This window comes from Ursus americanus, chromosome 6 (assembly GCF_024610735.1).
Source record: "Ursus americanus isolate L20-20 chromosome 6, mUrsAme1.1.p, whole genome shotgun sequence".
NCBI classification, from domain to species: domain Eukaryota; kingdom Metazoa; phylum Chordata; class Mammalia; order Carnivora; family Ursidae; genus Ursus; species Ursus americanus.
In genome coordinates, this window is record NC_142132.1 from 65,342,841 (window position 1) to 65,350,340 (window position 7,500).

A 7,500-nucleotide genomic window follows, 5' to 3' on the forward strand; every position below is an offset into this window, starting at 1 on the left:
GACACACACCCACACACAGGGACACACAGGACGCTGTGTGGGCGCGGCAGCTAGCCCACGGGAGGGCGGTCGCGCTTGGGCGCGCTTTGGGCAAGGCGGCCGCGCCCTGGAGCTGCCATAGGAGCCCTCCCTCGGAGCCCGAGGACTTGCAGCCCAGGTGGCGGGAATCCCGATGGGCGGCCATTCCTGCCCAGCACCCCTCTGGCGTGGGGGCGTGCGAGGCATTCTTTCTTTTGCCCCGTCCTTTATTTTCTGGTGGCCCTTGTGGCCGTGGTGCGGGGCGCCCCGGGGTCTCGCTGAGGGAGCGAGCCTCGCTGTTCCGCTGAGACGGGGCGCGGAGTCGGGTGCCCACGGGGCCTGAGGCCCCGGGCGGTTGGCCATCTCGTGTCCTGTGCGCACGGAGCACGGACGCCCGGGCCCAGGGGCAAAGGGACGGTGACCGGTGCGAAGGAGGGCCATGCCCTTCTGGCGGGAGCGCAGCCCAGGGCTGGTGGGGAGAAGGTGTAGGCGGGCCCAGGCAGGAGGCGGGGCCGGCAGGCGGTTGGCCCGGGGCGCTGCGGTGGGCGGGCGGCCCAAGCGAACTGCTAGGGGCTCGGGAGAGGAGAGGGCCCGGAGGCAGGGAGGAGGCCGAGAACCCAGGGAGCGCACGCCTGCAGAGGCGGGGTCACGGCCCGCCCGGGGCTCCCGCGGTTCCTCTCGCCCGGGCCGCTTTCCCTCCACCCCCCTCCGCCGCCTCCGCCTCCGCTCGCGCCGCCCCCTGAGCGCCCACCGCCCTGCACACCAGCCCCCAGCCCGCACCCCGGGATAGGCTGTGGGCGTTCCTGGGGCTTGGAGGTGGAAGCGCTGGGCTGTGGGCGCCTGGCTGTGCCACGGGCACCCGCAGAGGGCCAGGGTTCCGCGTTGCGCTGCGCGTGTGGCGTGTGGCGTGTGGCGAGCGGGTCGGGCCCACCACGCATGGCCTGTGGTGAGGTGGGGGCACGTGGGGTTTGAATGGAGCCGGGTTGGGCAAGGTTGGGGGGGCGGGCCGCTGGCGGCAGAGGGAGTGGAAGGGAGGGCGAAGGGCAAGGAAAGGAAAAGAAAAGGAGAAAAGCCTACAGCACCCGGTATTCCCAGGCGGTCTCCCATCCAAGTACTAACCAGGCCCGACCCTGCTTAGCTTCCGAGATCAGACGAGATCGGGCGCGTTCAGGGTGGTATGGCCGTAGACGCCTGTGGCTGCCGCTCGGTGCCCCAAGAGCCTGCTCCGCCCCTCCCAGCCCCAGCCCCAGCCCCAGCCCCAGCCCCAGCCCAGCCCCTGCCGAGCGATTGTCAGCCCTCCTCGCCTGGCCTGTGCCTGGTGCCTGCCTGCCTGCCTGCCTGCCTGCCTGCCAGCACGCCCAGGGGACAAGATGCCTCCGGCACCCTGGAGCCGCGGAAGTCCGCGCGCTCTCCCGTCCCGGGACTCTCCTGCCACGCCGCCGCTTGGCTCCCGGGATGGCAACGGGGTGGGTCGGGGCGCCGGGGGCGAGGCCCGAGGTGTTCTCAGAGCGCCCCCCAACCCCCCCGCCCTCCGCGGGGAGCACAACCCGCCCACTGGCCTTTCCTCCTCTCCCCGCCGCCGGGCTCAAAGCCCACCGGAAGCCTCGGGCGCCACCACAGACCATCATCACCATCCCAACCCCGTGGCCCTTCCTCCGCCACCCTTCCCCTCCCCACCCAGCGACACCAGGACCTGATCGAGAGACACCAGGGGCCGGCTCGCAATACGCAGACACACAGACACACAGGGAAAGACAGAGAGACACGGAGTGGGGGAACACTTAGGGGACACACTGGACGGGAGAGACGGGGAGGGACAGAGTGTGTGTGTGTGTGTGTGTGTGTGTGTGTGTGTGTGTGTCTGTGTGTCTCTGTGTGTGTGTGTGTGTGTCTGTGTGTGTGACAGAGAGAAAGAGAGAGAGAGATTAGATTATCCAACACACAGACCCTCTCACACCCCAGCACAGACACGCAGACCCCGACCCGGATGCGGACGGGGACAGGGACAGAGACCCAGGTGCACACAGGTGACACACACCCACACACAGGGACACACAGGACGCTGTGTGGGCGCGGCAGCTAGCCCACGGGAGGGCGGTCGCGCTTGGGCGCGCTTTGGGCAAGGCGGCCGCGCCCTGGAGCTGCCATAGGAGCCCTCCCTCGGAGCCCGAGGACTTGCAGCCCAGGTGGCGGGAATCCCGATGGGCGGCCATTCCTGCCCAGCACCCCTCTGGCGTGGGGGCGTGCGAGGCATTCTTTCTTTTGCCCCGTCCTTTATTTTCTGGTGGCCCTTGTGGCCGTGGTGCGGGGCGCCCCGGGGTCTCGCTGAGGGAGCGAGCCTCGCTGTTCCGCTGAGACGGGGCGCGGAGTCGGGTGCCCACGGGGCCTGAGGCCCCGGGCGGTTGGCCATCTCGTGTCCTGTGCGCACGGAGCACGGACGCCCGGGCCCAGGGGCAAAGGGACGGTGACCGGTGCGAAGGAGGGCCATGCCCTTCTGGCGGGAGCGCAGCCCAGGGCTGGTGGGGAGAAGGTGTAGGCGGGCCCAGGCAGGAGGCGGGGCCGGCAGGCGGTTGGCCCGGGGCGCTGCGGTGGGCGGGCGGCCCAAGCGAACTGCTAGGGGCTCGGGAGAGGAGAGGGCCCGGAGGCAGGGAGGAGGCCGAGAACCCAGGGAGCGCACGCCTGCAGAGGCGGGGTCACGGCCCGCCCGGGGCTCCCGCGGTTCCTCTCACCCGGGCCGCTTTCCCTCCACCCCCCTCCGCCGCCTCCGCCTCCGCTCGCGCCGCCCCCTGAGCGCCCACCGCCCTGCACACCAGCCCCCAGCCCGCACCCCGGGATAGGCTGTGGGCGTTCCTGGGGCTTGGAGGTGGAAGCGCTGGGCTGTGGGCGCCTGGCTGTGCCACGGGCACCCGCAGAGGGCCAGGGTTCCGCGTTGCGCTGCGCGTGTGGCGTGTGGCGTGTGGCGAGCGGGTCGGGCCCACCACGCATGGCCTGTGGTGAGGTGGGGGCACGTGGGGTTTGAATGGAGCCGGGTTGGGCAAGGTTGGGGGGGCGGGCCGCTGGCGGCAGAGGGAGTGGAAGGGAGGGCGAAGGGCAAGGAAAGGAAAAGAAAAGGAGAAAAGCCTACAGCACCCGGTATTCCCAGGCGGTCTCCCATCCAAGTACTAACCAGGCCCGACCCTGCTTAGCTTCCGAGATCAGACGAGATCGGGCGCGTTCAGGGTGGTATGGCCGTAGACGCCTGTGGCTGCCGCTCGGTGCCCCAAGAGCCTGCTCCGCCCCTCCCAGCCCCAGCCCCAGCCCCAGCCCCAGCCCCAGCCCCAGCCCAGCCCCTGCCGAGCGATTGTCAGCCCTCCTCGCCTGGCCTGTGCCTGGTGCCTGCCTGCCTGCCTGCCTGCCTGCCAGCACGCCCAGGGGACAAGATGCCTCCGGCACCCTGGAGCCGCGGAAGTCCGCGCGCTCTCCCGTCCCGGGACTCTCCTGCCGCGCCGCCGCTTGGCTCCCGGGATGGCAACGGGGTGGGTCGGGGCGCCGGGGGCGAGGCCCGAGGTGTTCTCAGAGCGCCCCCCAACCCCCCCGCCCTCCGCGGGGAGCACAACCCGCCCACTGGCCTTTCCTCCTCTCCCCGCCGCCGGGCTCAAAGCCCACCGGAAGCCTCGGGCGCCACCACAGACCATCATCACCATCCCAACCCCGTGGCCCTTCCTCCGCCACCCTTCCCCTCCCCACCCAGCGACACCAGGACCTGATCGAGAGACACCAGGGGCCGGCTCGCAATACGCAGACACACAGACACACAGGGAAAGACAGAGAGACACGGAGTGGGGGAACACTTAGGGGACACACTGGACGGGAGAGACGGGGAGGGACAGAGTGTGTGTGTGTGTGTGTGTGTGTGTGTCTGTGTGTCTCTGTGTGTGTGTGTGTGTGTGTCTGTGTGTGTGACAGAGAGAAAGAGAGAGAGAGATTAGATTATCCAACACACAGACCCTCTCACACCCCAGCACAGACACGCAGACCCCGACCCGGATGCGGACGGGGACAGGGACAGAGACCCAGGTGCACACAGGTGACACACACCCACACACAGGGACACACAGGACGCTGTGTGGGCGCGGCAGCTAGCCCACGGGAGGGCGGTCGCGCTTGGGCGCGCTTTGGGCAAGGCGGCCGCGCCCTGGAGCTGCCATAGGAGCCCTCCCTCGGAGCCCGAGGACTTGCAGCCCAGGTGGCGGGAATCCCGATGGGCGGCCATTCCTGCCCAGCACCCCTCTGGCGTGGGGGCGTGCGAGGCATTCTTTCTTTTGCCCCGTCCTTTATTTTCTGGTGGCCCTTGTGGCCGTGGTGCGGGGCGCCCCGGGGTCTCGCTGAGGGAGCGAGCCTCGCTGTTCCGCTGAGACGGGGCGCGGAGTCGGGTGCCCACGGGGCCTGAGGCCCCGGGCGGTTGGCCATCTCGTGTCCTGTGCGCACGGAGCACGGACGCCCGGGCCCAGGGGCAAAGGGACGGTGACCGGTGCGAAGGAGGGCCATGCCCTTCTGGCGGGAGCGCAGCCCAGGGCTGGTGGGGAGAAGGTGTAGGCGGGCCCAGGCAGGAGGCGGGGCCGGCAGGCGGTTGGCCCGGGGCGCTGCGGTGGGCGGGCGGCCCAAGCGAACTGCTAGGGGCTCGGGAGAGGAGAGGGCCCGGAGGCAGGGAGGAGGCCGAGAACCCAGGGAGCGCACGCCTGCAGAGGCGGTGTCACGGCCCGCCCGGGGCTCCCGCGGTTCCTCTCGCCCGGGCCGCTTTCCCTCCACCCCCCTCCGCCGCCTCCGCCTCCGCTCGCGCCGCCCCCTGAGCGCCCACCGCCCTGCACACCAGCCCCCAGCCCGCACCCCGGGATAGGCTGTGGGCGTTCCTGGGGCTTGGAGGTGGAAGCGCTGGGCTGTGGGCGCCTGGCTGTGCCACGGGCACCCGCAGAGGGCCAGGGTTCCGCGTTGCGCTGCGCGTGTGGCGTGTGGCGTGTGGCGAGCGGGTCGGGCCCACCACGCATGGCCTGTGGTGAGGTGGGGGCACGTGGGGTTTGAATGGAGCCGGGTTGGGCAAGGTTGGGGGGGCGGGCCGCTGGCGGCAGAGGGAGTGGAAGGGAGGGCGAAGGGCAAGGAAAGGAAAAGAAAAGGAGAAAAGCCTACAGCACCCGGTATTCCCAGGCGGTCTCCCATCCAAGTACTAACCAGGCCCGACCCTGCTTAGCTTCCGAGATCAGACGAGATCGGGCGCGTTCAGGGTGGTATGGCCGTAGACGCCTGTGGCTGCCGCTCGGTGCCCCAAGAGCCTGCTCCGCCCCTCCCAGCCCCAGCCCCAGCCCCAGCCCCAGCCCCAGCCCCAGCCCAGCCCCTGCCGAGCGATTGTCAGCCCTCCTCGCCTGGCCTGTGCCTGGTGCCTGCCTGCCTGCCTGCCTGCCTGCCTGCCAGCACGCCCAGGGGACAAGATGCCTCCGGCACCCTGGAGCCGCGGAAGTCCGCGCGCTCTCCCGTCCCGGGACTCTCCTGCCGCGCCGCCGCTTGGCTCCCGGGATGGCAACGGGGTGGGTCGGGGCGCCGGGGGCGAGGCCCGAGGTGTTCTCAGAGCGCCCCCCAACCCCCCCGCCCTCCGCGGGGAGCACAACCCGCCCACTGGCCTTTCCTCCTCTCCCCGCCGCCGGGCTCAAAGCCCACCGGAAGCCTCGGGCGCCACCACAGACCATCATCACCATCCCAACCCCGTGGCCCTTCCTCCGCCACCCTTCCCCTCCCCACCCAGCGACACCAGGACCTGATCGAGAGACACCAGGGGCCGGCTCGCAATACGCAGACACACAGACACACAGGGAAAGACAGAGAGACACGGAGTGGGGGAACACTTAGGGGACACACTGGACGGGAGAGACGGGGAGGGACAGAGTGTGTGTGTGTGTGTGTGTGTGTGTGTCTGTGTGTCTCTGTGTGTGTGTGTGTGTGTGTCTGTGTGTGTGACAGAGAGAAAGAGAGAGAGAGATTAGATTATCCAACACACAGACCCTCTCACACCCCAGCACAGACACGCAGACCCCGACCCGGATGCGGACGGGGACAGGGACAGAGACCCAGGTGCACACAGGTGACACACACCCACACACAGGGACACACAGGACGCTGTGTGGGCGCGGCAGCTAGCCCACGGGAGGGCGGTCGCGCTTGGGCGCGCTTTGGGCAAGGCGGCCGCGCCCTGGAGCTGCCATAGGAGCCCTCCCTCGGAGCCCGAGGACTTGCAGCCCAGGTGGCGGGAATCCCGATGGGCGGCCATTCCTGCCCAGCACCCCTCTGGCGTGGGGGCGTGCGAGGCATTCTTTCTTTTGCCCCGTCCTTTATTTTCTGGTGGCCCTTGTGGCCGTGGTGCGGGGCGCCCCGGGGTCTCGCTGAGGGAGCGAGCCTCGCTGTTCCGCTGAGACGGGGCGCGGAGTCGGGTGCCCACGGGGCCTGAGGCCCCGGGCGGTTGGCCATCTCGTGTCCTGTGCGCACGGAGCACGGACGCCCGGGCCCAGGGGCAAAGGGACGGTGACCGGTGCGAAGGAGGGCCATGCCCTTCTGGCGGGAGCGCAGCCCAGGGCTGGTGGGGAGAAGGTGTAGGCGGGCCCAGGCAGGAGGCGGGGCCGGCAGGCGGTTGGCCCGGGGCGCTGCGGTGGGCGGGCGGCCCAAGCGAACTGCTAGGGGCTCGGGAGAGGAGAGGGCCCGGAGGCAGGGAGGAGGCCGAGAACCCAGGGAGCGCACGCCTGCAGAGGCGGGGTCACGGCCCGCCCGGGGCTCCCGCGGTTCCTCTCGCCCGGGCCGCTTTCCCTCCACCCCCCTCCGCCGCCTCCGCCTCCGCTCGCGCCGCCCCCTGAGCGCCCACCGCCCTGCACACCAGCCCCCAGCCCGCACCCCGGGATAGGCTGTGGGCGTTCCTGGGGCTTGGAGGTGGAAGGGCTGGGCTGTGGGCGCCTGGCTGTGCCACGGGCACCCGCAGAGGGCCAGGGTTCCGCGTTGCGCTGCGCGTGTGGCGTGTGGCGTGTGGCGAGTGGGTCGGGCCCACCACGCATGGCCTGTGGTGAGGTGGGGGCACGTGGGGTTTGAATGGAGCCGGGTTGGGCAAGGTTGGGGGGGCGGGCCGCTGGCGGCAGAGGGAGTGGAAGGGAGGGCGAAGGGCAAGGAAAGGAAAAGAAAAGGAGAAAAGCCTACAGCACCCGGTATTCCCAGGCGGTCTCCCATCCAAGTACTAACCAGGCCCGACCCTGCTTAGCTTCCGAGATCAGACGAGATCGGGCGCGTTCAGGGTGGTATGGCCGTAGACGCCTGTGGCTGCCGCTCGGTGCCCCAAGAGCCTGCTCCGCCCCTCCCAGCCCCAGCCCCAGCCCCAGCCCCAGCCCCAGCCCCAGCCCAGCCCCTGCCGAGCGATTGTCAGCCCTCCTCGCCTGGCCTGTGCCTGGTGCCTGCCTGCCTGCCTGCCTGCCTGCC

General features: G+C 70.4%; 4 non-coding genes across 4 annotated transcripts; all 4 read right to left on the minus strand.

Annotated features, from left to right (window-relative positions):
• Nucleotides 1–1,088: 1,088 nt before the first annotated feature.
• On the minus strand, nucleotides 1,089–1,207 carry LOC148109944 (5S ribosomal RNA). The gene has a single exon (XR_015724993.1). It is a non-coding gene; the product is annotated as a 5S ribosomal RNA (ribosomal RNA).
• A 1,928-nt stretch (nucleotides 1,208–3,135) lies between these two features.
• LOC148109945 (5S ribosomal RNA) lies at nucleotides 3,136–3,254 on the minus strand. Its single transcript, XR_015724994.1, has one exon. It is a non-coding gene; the product is annotated as a 5S ribosomal RNA (ribosomal RNA).
• A 1,920-nt stretch (nucleotides 3,255–5,174) lies between these two features.
• LOC148109946 (5S ribosomal RNA) lies at nucleotides 5,175–5,293 on the minus strand. Its single transcript, XR_015724995.1, has one exon. It is a non-coding gene; the product is annotated as a 5S ribosomal RNA (ribosomal RNA).
• A 1,924-nt stretch (nucleotides 5,294–7,217) lies between these two features.
• On the minus strand, nucleotides 7,218–7,336 carry LOC148109947 (5S ribosomal RNA). Its single transcript, XR_015724996.1, has one exon. It is a non-coding gene; the product is annotated as a 5S ribosomal RNA (ribosomal RNA).
• Between the last annotated feature and the right edge of the window lie 164 nt (nucleotides 7,337–7,500).